This window comes from Leuresthes tenuis, unplaced genomic scaffold (genome assembly GCF_036924035.1).
Source record: "Leuresthes tenuis unplaced genomic scaffold, fLeuTen1.0.hap1 SCAF_15, whole genome shotgun sequence".
NCBI lineage: Eukaryota > Metazoa > Chordata > Actinopteri > Atheriniformes > Atherinopsidae > Leuresthes > Leuresthes tenuis.
In genome coordinates, this window is record NW_027325369.1 from 24,938,096 (window position 1) to 24,955,649 (window position 17,554).

At 39.6% G+C, this 17,554-nt stretch overlaps 2 pseudogenes; both read left to right on the plus strand.

Moving 5' to 3' along the window:
• The first annotated feature begins 11,177 nt into the window (after window positions 1–11,177).
• On the plus strand, window positions 11,178–13,564 carry LOC140270360 (cytochrome P450 1B1 pseudogene; annotated as a pseudogene).
• A 1,514-nt stretch (window positions 13,565–15,078) lies between these two features.
• Window positions 15,079–16,941, plus strand: LOC140270642 (cytochrome P450 1B1 pseudogene; annotated as a pseudogene).
• The last annotated feature ends 613 nt before the right edge of the window (window positions 16,942–17,554 follow it).

A 17,554-nucleotide genomic window follows, 5' to 3' on the forward strand; every position in this document is an offset into this window, starting at 1 on the left:
CCCTTGGAATTTGAAGACTTCTGACCAAATGGGAATATTCCTCTGGGCTCTTTCCAATAGTGGACTTATAGATAAGAACAATGTAAGTTAGGTTACATTGGTAGGTTTTTATCTTCTATGTGTAAGTTTTTTGCTGTTTTTCACTATGTTGATTTTATATTTGTGAAAATTGGCTGCACAAATCCAATCACAAATTTATCTTACTGAGGAAAGACAAATATAAGTCTTCAAAGAATGATAAAAAATAAAAACTGGTTCAATTGACATTGAATACTCAACAAGTGTAGGTGGTCTGTGCCAGATGTGGGGTATAGGGTTCCTTTTGGCCTCCAAGAGGCACACAAAATAAATTGTGCATGAGGGACTCCTCTAACACAGCTTTCTCCGAGGCTAGTTGGTTTGTAATGCAGCCCTTGCTTTTCCCTAAAGAAACTGTGTGATTTATGCATTCATTATATTCACTGGAAGGTGCAACGAAGAGGAGGGCAGCAGACCATGGAGGGTAACAGGTCAAATTTTCAGGTTGTTTGTGTCTGGTCCCGCCTTCAGAGTTAGTCTGGGAATGGTAGAACTCATGTCTACAGTTACATCATTCAAGAAAGTTATCTATAACCTTAAATAAATTGTACAGTGTGCTGCATGTGGTTTATCTATATTTCTATTGATTTAATTACTTTTAAACCTTCTTAAACAACCACAAAAGCCACAAAAAAAATCCTAATTAGACATCTTTCCCTGTATTGGTGTGAAGTTGATACAGTGTTGTCAGAGGGTGGTTTAACCCATGAAGCTAGTGGTTGTCCTAACCAGGAACAAACCTCAAGGAAAAAAAGGGAACAACTGTGATGGATATCCACAACAGGAAGATGGAGAGCATACTCACTCTTATCTCTGGGAATATTTGAGATATTATGTACATCACATCTGGGTAGATACCAGTCAGTCAAGTGGCTTTATTGTTTGCAGGCTCAGACCAGAAACAGCTGGTGAGTCATGTAATTTAAATCTTTGCCAGGTCAGACACTTTTTAAAAAGTTGTTTCCATTCCCACTAGTGTTCACTGAATTTTCTCTAAAACAGTCAAAACCCAAATGAAACAAAGCATATGCAAACTTTTTTGCAAGCTGATATCTATTATTGTTGTTTCTAATCACCTTTTCTTCTTCACGTTTTCCAAATGTAGATTGAAAATGGTAAATAAAAACCTGGCTGATGACAATAAGGACTAGGGAAATATAGGGGCTATATTCAGAAATATATCAGCCTAACATTGGCATCAACCAATATTCAGCTCTTTGACTGCAACTGGTCAATCAGCAAACATTAACTGTAAGCAGTGGCTGACATTTGCCTGGTGTGTTCTGGTTGTGTTGCATTGATTTTGCCCTGAAACTGACAAGATTTATTTATATTCATTTTTTTTCAGCACAAAAATAATTAGTTGTCCCTTGTGAGCACTGAAAGGTCATTGGGTTGGCAATGGTTTAAACAGGCTAAAATGCCTTTGGAATGGTTGGCTTTTCAGATAAAGAATCCTTCTACGTGAAGGGCAATAAAAACAGGTCTTTTTGATATTTTTGTCTGATATATTTGTGCTCTCTGTAAGAAAGTGTGATTAAGGGTTGAAATACTTCAGCTATGTTTTTCATCTTTAACATTAATATCTGTATTGGCCCAAAAAATTCAGAATCATTGCACCGCTAATTTCAACCCAATGTGAGGTTGCCTATCTCTTTGAAATTGTGTCCAAACAATACCAGAACACCGCTCACTCCAGTTGTGCTTGCAGTCCTTATTTAAAACACAGTAAAAATAGACTCCTACATTCACAACTTCCTAATCCATCTTGCAAGTTCACAAAAAACTTACAATCTCCTCAGAGGCCAGGAGTTTCTCACTCTCTTTACTAATGATTCAGGACCACTTGCAAGTACTCTGTCCAGTCCTCTTAAGTAAAAAGTGTGTTATTTCTGGGAAACGTAGTCATTTATCCAACTGAAAAATGTGTAAATTAAAAGAGTTATAGTGTTTCACATGTTGTGTGAAATCACATTAAAGGATAAACAGATAAGAACAGAATGTCAGTTCAGACATTCTATCTCTCCATCCTGCTAACAGCTATGTGTTTACATTCCCCCATAAATGACTGTAGCACCAAAAACAGCAAGCCATATATAGACAAAATCTTACTGAGTGTAGCATTTCAACTTGTATCTTTCCTGAACAGTGAAAAGAGCCAAGATACAATCACTGCACATGCATTTCTTTAATATGAAATTCTTCTTGGGCTGACTATGCACGAGGAAAAAAGCCCAATGATAAGAACTCGGGTCATTCTAACAAACAATGCAGCATAAAAGTACCTGACTGTTTGCATGTGAGCAAAAGCATGAAACTATCTGCATGTCTGTTTGCATTGCAAATGAATTATCAGGATATATGACTATGCAGGACTTGTTGAACAGATCAGTGGTTCCAGGTTATTTCCACATGGACTGAGCATCAGGTTGCATTCATTCTGACAGAGAGTAGACTCCAGTGCAGCTGGAACTAGCAAACATGCTCAAGTTAAATAAAGTCTGAAGTCTGAAAGATGATTTGTATGGTATGATGCTACATGATGGATGTGTTACACAATTGTATTTAGTGAGTTTATATGGTTTTCTTTTCTGTCCGAGACTTTTATTTTTCACTCCAATACATTAACAGTCAGGTGTCACTCTTCTTCTATCTTCTATAGCTGAAATAAGTGGATAAAATAGTCTGTAGAGTCATTAAGGTTGAAACAATGATGTCAACTTTATCTCTGGATTGCTTTTCACATGCATGCAAGAGAGCTCAATAACAGCGGCAACTCCCAAACTGGAATATAAGACATATCTGGGACTCATTTGTTTGTAAAATCAGTGGATGCTGTCAGAATAAAAAGGTTCTGGGGTGGAGAAAAATGTCCATAATCAACCATTTGAGAGACATGGTTGATTCAGTCATTGACACAGAGATGGCCTTACCTTTGGAAAGGTAGGGTGGTTATGGTCATCTGTCACCTTAAGGCTACAATATATGTCCTATCACATGAGCAGACTCTCAGTCCAAAAATAAAACAAACCAAAAGCCAAAAAATTAAACGTTACTTCAAGCAAGTCAAAGATTTGTCAGTCTGGGGAATACCTTTAGATTGTAAATAAATGATTGACGGACTCACCCACTGGTTTGTGAACTACCATCGCAAAGCTTTAAGTTTGGTGTTTAGTTGGTCTTTCTGTAGCCAAAAGCGACCATATCTGGACAACAAGGTAGAGTTGGTGAAGCAACACTTGAAAGATATCTGGGCAAAATTGTGTATCTTTGAGGGTAAATATAGACTGAATAAAGAAATTATTTTCAGAAGGACTACAAGAACAATGGGGAAAAAAATGCACTGACTTGATATTTTGTGAAAGAAAATGTGTGTGTGTGATTAGAGGGATTCTGAAGGAACCAGAGCTGTTTTAGAGCCAGCACCTAGTGACCACCAGGGGTACTGCACCTCAGGGCTCTTTCAATACAATGGGCCTCATTCAAGAGCATTTTCGTATTCTTATTCTAAATTTCTCTCACTTTTTTCACATGAAGTTTTGTTTTAACTATAAAGATTATCATTACAAATAGTGTATTACATCACACATTCTGCTGTCACTCGTTTATATATGACAACGTATAAGTAGGGTATGGTTCAGTTAAAATGCAGATCATTTCTCTTCCCTGTCAATAAATTACGTTTATGTGCAGCAGTTAAACTGGCAAAGCTTCTCGAGGAAAGTGGATACACTTTGCCCTCTGAGGAGTCTGCCCACTGCTGTGCCAACAGCTGACCCGCAGAACTGGAGCAGAGACGGGTGGGGTACCCGACCGCTCACTGACCTGGCTTTATTTTCTGGACACTAAAACGTACCGAACTGCTCAAGCGGAACATATGGAGGTGCAAAAGAGAGGGAATCACGGAACATTATCCGCCCAATTACACAATGAGAAGAGCAATCCACTGGTGGTATCAATACAGCACGTAATGTTCAGTGTGCATGTGGCTGAGCCACTGGCCCTGACTGCAGGGATCCCAGCCCAGGACAATCTGTCTGAAAGACAGAAAGAGAAAAAACAGCTCATAAATGTGAGATTCAGAGAAAAGTAAAAAGAAGAAAAAGAAACATCCTGTTTCATATCCAAAGATAAGAAAAATATCCTTCATGTTCTACCACAGCATCCTGAACCAGTTGCCTGCAGCTGATTCTTGCTATCAAGAGAGAGATTAATAACGAAGGAAAAGCACCAAGTAAAACACCAACATTTTTAAACATAGGCCCTCATATTTACATCATCCCTGTCTTTCAACAAGACTCAAAATACAGTGATATTTTTTTTTTCTACTAAAAAAACATAATCTAAACTAAACACATTTTCCTTGTCATTACTCCCATTCAACCCTCTTATGCATATGACAAAAATAAACAGTTAAAATATTTTCAACAGAAAGAAGAAGTGGTGTTGAGGCTACAGATGGCACTGTCCCACCCAGCCTGCAACATCTTGTAGCTGTTGTAGTAATTGCGCATAGTGATACACAACAAACACCTTCTAAATATGTTCTGGTACGTTCAGATTTGTTTTGAAAATCTGGACGTTGTTTAATGACAGCTAACAATTTGAAAAGGAATATAAAGCAAAGCATTTTGGTGGCCATGCCTCTGGAAAATCACTTTGAGTTTTTTGTCTCCGGAAGACTGTCAACGATCTGGAGCACTAGACCCAGTAGCTTCCAAATATGTTACTTTGGCCCTGCAAGCTGGGAAAACATCATCATACTTCACACAAGCTTAAGCCTGAGGACTTTTTATCCTCCTACTTTTTACTGGTGTTATAATTTGTTCCAAATCTTTGGTAAATTTAAAGTATACTGAGACAGTTTAAATATGTCATCTTTCGAGTCTCCTTTTAGATTATTCTCTGTTTTGTGTGCCTCGTTTTGGACAACAAATGAAAACACCCATATTTGATCATCTTGGGAGGTAGTCGTCCACCAACTTGTTGGTTGGATCCCTTCCCCACTCCACATGTGATAGTGTCCTTGGGCAGAAAGCTGAACCACATAAAGTCCCCAATGTGCTTGCAAATTATAAAATTGTCTGCTAAAGGATTGAATATAAATCCCTGGCACATGCAGTAAATAATAACAATATTGAGAAACGTTACGTGTGACAGATCAACTTTTCAGCTGAAAATCAAGAGAACTATCTACACTCTATCTGGACTTACTTCAAAAAACAATCAGCGGTGTCATCTCTCCAGTTCTCAGCTGTATGAGGAATTTCTCCATGTGCAAGTAATTTATTTCTCAAGGTAGATCTCTCCTCTAATTTTCTTCAGTGATGCACAAAATATTTTCGAGTTACCCATGTGCAGCACAATCAGTGAGAAAAAAAAAGGTTCTGCTCTGATAAGTAATGATTGTCAGTATGACACATACTGGAACATGATTCAACTGAGGTTGTTCTAAAAGCACTTCTGCCATGTGTTATATAAGACAGGAGGCACCGAAGTGAAGTTAACCATTTTTAGCAGGAAATTCCTTCCTTTTACTATAGCTGAAAGTTCATCAGCGGTATAATCTGGTTATGGTTAATCAGTGTTAGGGAGTAATGAACTGTAATTAGGCCAGTCAGTTAATGAAGTTCAGCTATATTCATATTTGCAAGGACTCAAGTGCTGTAATTACTCTTTTTTTTATTTTGAAAATGGTTGCAGCATTTCTTTAGTGCCTTTTTTAATTGTAATTTGGCAAAGTATGATACCCTCATTAAAGCTCTTCTTTCCAGTTCTCTTAGAGTTGGACGGAGACCTACCCGATAAGACCTGTGTCACAAAACTTGAATGTGGTTCCCTTTAAACAGACTATTAGATATGCTGATATAATTCACATACCTGACAGAAATATGTAACAAACTGTGTCCTATGTCTCAGTATGTCTTGGATGAGCTTGTGAAGCTATGGTCATATGGAAGCCATTTCTACTTGTGCTTTCTCCCTCGTCTCATTTTAATTACTCAGTGCAGCCCCACACCTCCTCTACCATCCTCCCCCACTCCCCTGGGAAGCCAGGGTTCAGTGACTGAGCTCTGCGCACGCCAGGCCGGCCTGGCACGCAAGTTCACCCCTGCTCTGCTCCCCTCTGCATGCAAAAACTCCACGGGATGTGAAACAAAGAAAATATCATATATTGAAGGTAATACATGACTCCTGCCATGTGTACAACATTCATTTAGGATCTATTTAAAAGACTGAGAGAAGAGACAAACTGTCCAGTCAGAGAGGAGCTGATATATTATCCCAGTGTGCTTCTTTATTAATAATAGAAGAACTTCAGGTCTGTCTGCATCAGCCTGCACTATGATATGTGACCTCGCTCAACTTTCTTATGACATAAAAACCTTTTTTATTTAGATTCATGCAAATTTTCCAACAAAGGTTTTAGGCCAGAGATCTGTAATAAGTTGCTAAAGACTATTTGCTCTTCATGTTTATATATATTTTACTCATCGTAAATAGATTTTGTACTTCAACGATATAATTTTCCTTTTAAATAATAAAGTATTATTCAATTTAATGAATGAACAATTTTTGCAGTGCATAATACATATTATTATGCTTGAATTGCTTTTACCTATACAGTACCCCTCTGTTTAACACACGCTGTGTCTAATACTGCACAGAAAGCCATCATGCTTTGATCATTAAACAAATTATTGTGCCACTTTGAAAAAAGTTCTAAAGAATGCCATTCAGCAGCCAATCTCTAAAGTTTTAACTTTAACATCACTCATTTGATTACTTCTTTATTATCCTGTGAAGTGTGAAAACGGTGCCCTGAGAGTGGTTACTGGATAAAATCAAAGACCTAACATTATAAAAGCATCTTGCTAAGCTTAAAGATGATACCTTTGGATTGAGTAAAAAAAAAAGTTTTGGAGTATAATAATTCATTCCTGGGAAGTATTCCAAAATGCAGTTGCCTTGTTTCCTATGCGGGTGGTTTGATATCACAGATGGTAACAAATCTCAGGACACAGGGCAGCATCTAACATATAAAACTCTATTCCAGTTCAGTTTGGATTTATATCACATATGAATAGATATGGATTTAGAATTAAGGGATTTTTAAAAATAATTCTAAATATTTTGATGCTGGATATTTCATCTTTGTCCTGCTCAATCATCATAATATTAATATATTTGTAATACAACCAAAAGGCACAATAGCATGGATAACTAAAAGTTCTGTGGTTCATACCAGCTATATGAATGTGCCTCATGTAACCACTTGTGATTGTGTTCCACTTCCCTGTGAGTTAGGGATGTGACAATTCTGAGATTGAGACCAAAATCACCACACAGAAGTTTCAAACAGCTCCTGAACGTGCATATGTACTGATATGTTAATGGAGTAGCTGTCTGGTGAAAGTGTTAATGTTTAAAGACTGTTCAGGTATTGATTGAATAGGAAATAGCTGATGCTCCAGTAGTGCTTGCAAACATAAAACTACACGGTCACTCACTTTTAATCCCTTCATTTTCATTTCTTCAGTTGGTCAACAGCCTCGTGCAAAATGGTTGATACCAGCTGTAGGTATCCAGTGCACCTAGAACTGTCAACATATGATCAGCTAAGACACAAAGATCTGAACTGGGCCAAAGTAAAACATTAGCAAATATTTTTCAAGTTTGCATGTCCTGCAGACATAGAACAATCCAAAATAAGCTTTCTTTTTTCTAATATTTCTTATTCTCTTATTTCTCTGAAGGATACTGAAGCCAGTATTCAATTGATATTAAATTAGATTAGGAATGCATGGAACCCTGGGAGAAAATATCTGTTAGATGCTCCTCTGTACCCTCAAGGTGGTTGTTGGCTTTGTTTTGGGAATATTTTAATTCTGAAGAGTCAAATTTCTTATAACCTCTTAACATTGTCAACACAGACAAACAATTATCCTAAACTGTGAAGATCAGCTCAATAGCATGAAATTGATTTATGTGTATTTATATTTGTATTTATTTACTTCTTTTATTTGATTATTGTAGTTAACCTTATATTTTCACATAGCTGCCATAGTGTAAGATACTGCTTGCTGCATCTCTCCTCTGTCCAGCAGAGACATCTATTAGTATGTGAGCTCTAGTCACTTGTGGCTTCGCCAGTATTTTCTCAGGCTGTTGACACACAAACAACAATCATGTCCAACAGTGACAATTTTCAAGTATCTCTTTCCTCATCCTGTGGTCTGGCAAGAGAAAACGCTCTCATTGCATACATCACCATCTGTGACTAGCAATGTCCGGTGGTTACCCCCTGGCTGCGTGAGATGGTGCTGGCCCACACAATGTTTTTGTTGGTCTGTTTACTGGTTTCTCTGAGTTGTTTTTGGCTGCAGCTTTTTCAGTCTCGGTTCACCTTTTGTTCTTCCACATTTAAAATTTTCACTCTGATTCATTCTGTTCTTCCCTTTCCTAAGTTTCACCAGCTCCCCAATTGCTAGTGGGACCACTGACTTTCTCTTCCCCATGATCCCCCCACCCTCCGCCCCTGCCTCCCTGTCGGTGCTGTGCGTGACAGTAGCTCACTGAGAAATGGAAATGAGACTAGTAAACAATGATTAGCTCCAGAGACGGGGCGGGCTGGTCTACCATTGGTCCTGTCTCCACACAGTGAGTGCGCCCACCCGCCAGCACATGACATACAGGCCCCATTCCTGTCTCCGCCCCGAGAACCCCCTCCCCAGCTAGAGTCAATGCAGGGTCAGGGCCAACCTTTCACAGCCAGGTTACAAGGGGTAATCAAAGGCAAATACGGCAGCCACACGCAAAACGCACACACGACACCCCCTGCCTCCTACCCGGTCATCCACCTCTACCATACACATAAACACAAACCCTTCGATCCTGCCACCCAAGCACCCCCTTTTTTAGCCACAAATCTGGCTCTAATTAGCATGATGGGGATGGAAGTAGCCATATGTGTATGAGGAGCAGGCTTGTGTTAGGAGGAGAACGTAGTGGTGGGGTCGGTGGCGGTTGGTGGGGGGATTCCCCCTATAGGAATAGAGGAAAAAAGAAACAGTGATCCCCAGTACAGACAATGTATTTGACGACATTGCTATGTGTCTGGTTAACCGAGAAATCTTTTGGGGGCTTTGGTTGTCAGCCACACCACATTGCTTAAGACAAACTGCTCTTGGGCAGAATCCTGGAAACTATCCACATCTGTAAGAGGCTGTTTCAGGGACATTATTGTGAAAGAATGGCACGCGTCATATATTGCACTTCTACCTAAATTATAATGTGATGTTTAAGTTGATTTTCACGTTCGCTCTGACCTGTTTTAGACTACTGTAAATCACAGATTGTGAATGTAAAACAATATAAGAAATAACATATCCAGTCAAATAATCTATGACACATAAACTTTATGGTAAGCTTAAATTCTTCCTCGGCAAGACTGCAATACTGTGTGTGTGTTGCATGACTTGTTTACATGTGTGTAACAATAAATTTGTTTGCCTTCTTATCTTAATTAATTTGCTTTCACGCTAAGACGAAAAATAGTCCCATAACTATCTGTCATAAAAATAGTGTAATAAATAATTGAAATAAATAAACAGCTAATAACAGCTATAAAAAAAAACATTTATAAAGAATGTCTATTATTCTTTACATCTGCCATCGTCCTCCCACTTCTTTCATGCTGATAATGACTGGCTGTGTTTGTGTGGCAGTAAAGTCTCCTCTGACTTAATGCCCACCTTCAGAAATGTCTCAGCGCCTTAAATTAGGGCATTTAGCTCAACAGTCGGTGTAAAAACAAGAAGCATATTTTGTCATCTTCACTGAGACAGAGAATGTTTTGCTTGGGGGAAATAAAATCTCTGGGCAAAAGGTTTGACAAAATAAATGAGATTTCAAGAAATCTGAGTTGAGATAAATTGCAAATATCACTTTTGATCTTGATCTATAAGTAGACATTTGTGAACATAACGTCTGGGTTCATGCTGCACCACAGTTTATTTCTTAAAGATAACAAGACTCAGGTGTCAATAATTTATAGTTTGTCCGCTTTGAATTATTTGTTACAGAAACGTTCACTCAACATATTTTGGCTTTATTTAAAATAAATAATGTGACTGACTTGAAGAAGGAAAAGAGAAGGAAAGAGTGGATATATGACTGACTAATAGGAATCAAGGTAATTTTTCTTTTTAAAATTGTGACCTCCATGTGTGATATTAGGGGGAGGTCTGTTGATACAAACAAACAATCATAATAACACTTTTTTTTTTTTGCTTTGAAAGCACATGAAATCCAGTATAAAATGTGGTTGGGTCATACAGTCTATGGAGTGAATGGGAATTGAGTGGTTCACAAACTTTTCTAAATTCAGATAGATAATTCACGACCGATTTGACACTTTATAACATAATTATTCATTTAAACACACTAAAGTCGCAGATACTAAGCCCTGATAGGACAAACACTGCTGCAGACATATTTACATCTGGTTTAATGCAGCGACTCCCTTTCTGACAGAAGATGCGCTTAACCATTGAAAAACTGAAGCATGCAAAATAATTCTATAATAAAGGCAAATTAAGTGAAAATGCAGCCACATTCAGCCAAACGAAAATTTGTTCATGCCTGAAAATACACCATGACCGACTTTGATAAACTCAGCCTTGAGTTTGACAAACCGTATGCAAACTTTTAGAATTTTTATTCTGGCCAAATGCGCAAACTGAGTCTTCTGTAGCCAGAAAAAAAGACATCATTACAAAGATTATTTTTTAAATGAACAAACTCTGCTAGTCCTTCAATTAGTTATACAAATTGGCTCGAAGCGGCTTCATATCAATCGGTAACCAGTTGCTGAGTGTTTTTCTTTTTTCTCTCTCTCTGCAGAGCGGACGGCTGTCGGTCAAGCCGCTAGCTCTCGGTGTCCCTCGACGCTCCAAAGTGCGCGCCTCTAAGAGCGACCGACAGCGGAGAGATAATATAGTGGGGTCTGCAGGGCTACCACAATGGGAGGAGTATGAAAGTTATCCTGAGCCCTGCCCACTAACTGCAAAACATATAAGACGCTGGAGTGAGGCAAAAGAAGGCACTTAAGCCTTAAATCTTGATGATAGGACTGACTGATGACAAAAAACTTTATTATAATGACTTCACTGGCATTTTGATCAACATAACTGAAATGATTTTCTAAGCCGGCATGGATGCATAAGAGATTTCTTCCTCACAAATATTCAAGCAGTTAACAGACTTTGAGAAAAAGGTACTTTTTTTGGTTCATTCTTGAAGAAAAAGTGTGGAGACACAATGGCACTTGACACAGAGATTGGTGTGAAGAGCAGCAGTATCATCAGGGAGTGGAGCGGACAGGTCCATCCCGCTCTGGTTGCCTCCTTTGTGTTTCTCTTCTGTCTGGAAGCCTGTCTGTGGGTCAGGAACCTCAGGCTAAAGAGAAGACTGCCCGGACCCTTCGCCTGGCCTGTGGTGGGCAACGCCATGCAGCTGGGCCAGATGCCTCACATCACCTTCACTAATCTTGCCAAAAAATATGGCGACGTGTATCAGATAAGACTGGGCTGCAGCGACGTGGTGGTCCTGAATGGAGACCGTGCGATCCGTCAGGCTCTAATACAGCACAGCACAGAGTTTGCAGGCAGACCTAACTTTGTCTCTTTCCAGATGATTTCTGGAGGCAGGAGTCTGACATTTACTAATTACAGCAAACAGTGGAAAGCACACAGGAAACTTGCTCAGTCCAGCCTCAGAGCTTTTTCCTCTGCAAACAGTCAGACCAAAAAAAACTTTGAGCAACATGTAACGGCCGAGGCCACAGAATTGGTGCAGGTATTTTTGCAACAGAGCACTAATGGACAGTATTTTTCCCCAGCTCACGAGTTTACAGTAGCTGCTGCTAATATTATGTGTGCTCTCTGCTTTGGGAGGAGATATGGACATGATGACCAAGAGTTCAAGACCTTGTTACAAAGACTGGACAAGTTTGGAGAGACAGTAGGGGCAGGTAGTTTGGTAGATGTCATGCCCTGGCTTCAGTCCTTCCCTAACCCTGTCCGTAGCATCTACGAAGACTTCAAAAATCTCAATGAGGAGTTTTTCACCTTTGTGAAAGATAAAGTGGTGCAGCACAGAGAGTCCTTCAACCCTGAAGTGACCCGGGACATGAGTGACGCCATCATCAATGTGATTGAGCACGGAGAAGACAGCAGACTGACCAAAGAGTTTGTTGAAGCGACTGTCACAGATCTGATTGGAGCAGGCCAAGACACAGTGTCAACGATCATGCAGTGGATTGTCCTTCTCCTGGTCAAATACCCAGACATACAAGCTAAACTGCAGCAGCTCATAGACAAAGTAGTGGGCAGAGACAGGCTGCCCTCAGTTATGGACAGAGGTAACCTGGCTTTCCTGGACGCCTTCATCTACGAGACCATGCGCTTCACCAGCTTCGTCCCTGTCACAATCCCCCACTCCACCACCTCAGACGTCACTATTGACAGTCTCCACATCCCCAAGGACACGGTGGTCTTCATCAACCAGTGGTCCGTCAACCACGATGTCCTGAAGTGGAAAGACCCACACGTGTTTGATCCCACACGCTTCCTTGATGAAAACGGAGCGCTCGACAAAGACAGAATCAACAGTGTGATGATTTTTTCAACAGGTAAAAGACGCTGCATTGGTGACCAGATTGCCAAGGTGCAGGTGTTTTTATTCACGGCAGTCCTGGTTCACCAGTGCAGCTTTGAGAGTGACCCCTCTAAGCCTGTCACTCTGGACTGCTCCTATGGTCTCACGCTAAAGCCCCTCCAAGTCAGTGTCAGCACCAAGCTCAGGGGAAAGCTGCTTGGCTTAGTTTCCCCAGCATGAACAACATGCCCGCATAATGTGACTCCAGCAAACACTTCACCACCAATGACATTCAACAGTGAGTATCTACATACCTGCACAAAACAGTTTTGTTGTAAGATTTCCATATTTAAAAAGAATATTTCTTTCACATCTTAACATGGCCTGTATTTGATTTGCTGTTTGTGTAGGACTGAGAATATTATTACCAAGATGTCAGCTGCAAATAAAAAGCAAGCTTATGGATTGTTGGGATCCATGGAAAGTATAAAATTTCGTCTTTACAAAACATTCTATACTTGATGAGATTTGAACACAATTCCATGTTGTGGGCTTGTTTTTCATCCACTATTGTGCATGAAGGTATTTGTGCAAAAATGATCTACATTTAAGCTATTATACCAGTTTATGAAATGCTTGTGAATGTTACAGAGTCACATGATGGCTTATTGTTCTCATTCGTTATATATATGTAAAATTAAATCTTAACTTTGTCACATAATTCATATTTCAGGTATTGCAAAAAATATTTAAGTTTAATTACTATCTACTGTACTCAGAGCATAAGAAAAAAAATAAAGAAAGAATCTTGATCGAAGGATGACAACAGCTAGCAAGTTCATGAAGCTGGGAGATGAGAAAGACGTCTTTCATCACCAAGTGCTCATCACTTTTGAAAGGATAAGAATGAGACATCACTCTGGACCACGGACACTTAACAATCTGTGCATCCAAGGTTCATATTTACTGTACAAGCACTGCAGCTACCCCATGCCAAACATGTCTCATCAGCACAACAAAACACATGTGCAGCAAATTTCTCTCACTCGTAAGGCACTCTAAAAACCATGTTTGTTTACAATAACTTTTTCAAAGCTACATAGATGTCACTGCACTCTCTTTGAGCCTCTGTGTTCAGGAATCGATGTTATAATGCCCAAGGGATGTGTTTGTGTGTTTTTCTGTCTGTGTCAAGGCAAAAAAAAAAATTCAACTCAGTAGGCCTTGAGTGTTAAACCATTCAAGCTGTGATGTCTGCTTTAACATTCAAGACTGACTGAGGTTATATACAATGGATAAATAAGCTGTATTTGAAGTGAATAAATGAATTCTAAAAGGTCATTGTGTGGATTTTAATTCAGCTTTACGCGCAAAAAAACTTTAAACCTGCTAAGACTGGGGTGTATTTCTAGCTGTGATATTAAACTTCATGCAGATTCTCCTTCTCAAGGCATTTTAGCAACTGTTAGGGCTGTCAGATATGTGCCAACAATGTGACATTAGGCACCACTGTTTAGATGTCTGTCATTACTCACTTTTCCATGAAGAGAAACTCCTGGAATATTTAACTTGTGGTTGAATATCACTCAAACTCAAGCTGATGCCTTTTTTTTTTTTTTTTTGCACAAATGCCTCAAATAAGAAGAAGCCGTCCTTTGATCTAACAGCTGCATTATCTCTCAAACCTTTGTTTAAAGACCTATTATAGCAGTAATATTTTTGTATATATACATTTTACAGAGCTTACTAAATTGTGCTGTTTGCGTCTGCTTAGTGTTTGGATCCAAATTGCTCATGTTGATTTTCCAGAACTTTTTATTCTTTATGCACTTACAATTAAAACTTGATTTTGAATAACTAAAACCAAATCATGCTTAAATTATCTTGGAAATTCCATCAGAAAGTACAGTATGGTTGGCTTTCCCATGGGGAAAAAAACAACCTCCAGATCATTGTGTATTATTTATGCTATGTTCCATATACAATAAATGTCATCATATTAGTACACAATATCCAGTCATAATAAACTCATGTGGGACATTTTGTGACAAATATCGGTTAGGCACCACATCATGTGTGAACTTCTTTAATCTGTCATTTCTTAATTTACGTAGCTGCTCTCCTTTTCTTTTATTGTCCTATCCACTGCTGGAAGGAGAGGAGGCCTGAGCGAGAACAGCACTAAGGTCTGCAGGCTGAGGTCAAAATGGGAGGGGAGAGATAATGAAAAAATAAATATTTTAAAAAACCTGAGTCGCTGACCGTAGAGATACATATAAATGAAGTGTTAAGTCTTGGATCTGCATTCTTCTGAAGTGGTCATCTGAACGAGTCCTGCTCGAGTCCTTCCCGTCAGCTTCTCAGGAGGAAGGGTGAGAGAGATTATAGAGCTTTGACATTCTAATTGTAATTTAGGAGCAAAACCATAGTTTGACATATCTAAAGGAAACTTAAGAGACTCAAAATGGTTTCATATTCTAAGTGAACATTGTATTTGATACAGTGGATGACAGACAAACTGCACAATAACACCATGGCTCAAATGGATGCAGAGTCTGGCGTGAAGAGCAGCAGTATCATCAGGGAGTGGAGCGGACAGGTCCATCCCGCCCTGGTTGCCTCCTTTGTGTTTCTCTTCTGTCTGGAAGCCTGTCTGTGGGTCAGGAACCTCAGGCTAAAGAGAAGACTGCCCGGACCCTTCGCCTGGCCTGTGGTGGGGAACGCCTTGCAGCTGGGCCAGATGCCTCACATCACCTTCACTAATCTTGCCAAAAAATATGGCGATGTTTATCAGATAAGACTGGGCTGCAGTGACATTGTTGTCCTGAATGGAGAACGGGCGATCCGTCAGGCCCTGATACAGAACAGCACAGAGTTTGCAGGCAGACCTAACTTTGTGTCTTTTCAGTCTGTCTCAGGAGGGAAGAGCTTGGCATTCACAAATTACAGCAAACAGTGGAAGATGCACAGGAAAATTGCTCAAACAACAATACGAACATTCTCATCTGCCAACAGCCAGACAAAAAAAGCTTTTGAGCAGCAAATTGTTGCTGAAGCCACAGAGCTAGTTGAGATTTTCCTTAAACTCGGCACTCAGGGCCAGTATTTCAACCCCGCTCGTGAGCTGACTGTAGCTGCTGCTAATGTGATTTGTGCCTTGTGCTTTGGAAAGCGCTATGGACATGATGATGTTGAGTTTAGAGCCTTGCTACACCAGATGGATCAGTTTGGGCAGACTGTAGGGGCTGGCAGCTTGGTGGATGTGATGCCTTGGCTTCAATCTTTTCCCAATCCAGTCCGAAGTATCTTCAAGAATTTTAAATACTTGAATAAAGAGTTATTTTTCTTTGTCAAGAGCAAAGTGGAGGAGCATAGAGAAACCTTTGATCCAAAGGTAACAAGGGATATAAGTGATGCCATTATTGGGGTCATTAATGAGGCTGACGGTGACACAGATCTCACCAAAGACCACACAGAGGCGACGGTGGCAGATCTGATTGGTGCAGGTATGGACACTGTCTCCACTGCTCTTCACTGGATTGTTCTCCTGCTGGCTAAACACCCTGAGATTCAAACCAAGCTCCATGAGCTCATTGACAGTGTGGTGGGGCGACACAGGCTGCCATCTGTCGAGGACAGAACACGTATGCCTTACCTGGACGCCTTCATCTACGAGACCATGCGCTTCACTAGCTTCGTCCCTGTCACCATCCCCCACTCCACCACCTCTGACGTCACTGTCACCGGTCTCAACATCCCCAAAGACACAGTGGTCTTTATCAATCAATGGTCCATCAATCATGACCCATTAAGATGGAAGAACCCTCACGTCTTTGACCCATCCCGCTTCATGGATGAAAATGGCTCTCTAGACAAAGATCTCACCAACAATGTTATGATTTTCTCAGCAGGGAAGAGAAGATGTATTGGGGACCAGGTTGCCAAAGTTGAGATATTCTTGTTCTTTGCAATCCTACTCCACCAATGTAGCTTTGAAAAATGCCCAGATAAGGACTTCTCTTTAAACTGCACTTACGGTTTAACACTGAAGCCCTTAGATTACAAGATCACTGCCAAACTCAGGGGAGAATTACTTAAAAGCCAGTAAAAAGCTGTTTGATCATGTGTTCTCCAATAAAGCAGGTATGTGCCTCCAACAAAAGCATTCTACACCTTATAACTTAAAAGAGAACTTTTTTTTAATTCAATGAGCTCAAATGAATTAACTGAAGAAAACATGTTTAAATTGGGGTGGTTTCACACAAAATACTAAAGATTCATATTAGTTTAAGTGTAAAAATATGCTCCCTGTAAATTGCGCCAGATAACTGATTTCACTCTGACAATGTTTTGACTTTGTGATTAAAGCTAAATATAGAGTAAGATGTCATGCAAACTTTCATGTGACTGCTCAGAAAACACAATTCATACTAAAGCATAAGTGTATAGTTCTAATTATATGAGGGTATTTAGCAAGAATCTCACTAAACTACAACATGAAGTGTTTTTCCTTTTTTTTAAGACAGAAAGGACTCATCTGCCAGCTGTGTGGTTTTACCCAGATTCTCATTTATCTTTGTGTGTCAGAGCTTCATCCAAATGCAAGTCATGTGCATTCTTATACTCTTAAATTCCACATGTAAAAGCCAATAATTTATAGCTTGGTTATTCTATATTCCTCCTCTGGTACATATAATTCATCACTGTAAAACATAATTTAGACATATCTCTTTGTGAGTAATAAGTTGACGCATATAGAATTGTTAAAGAGTGTTTTGTCATGATTTGATAATGAATGTAATCCCGTGTGATACAA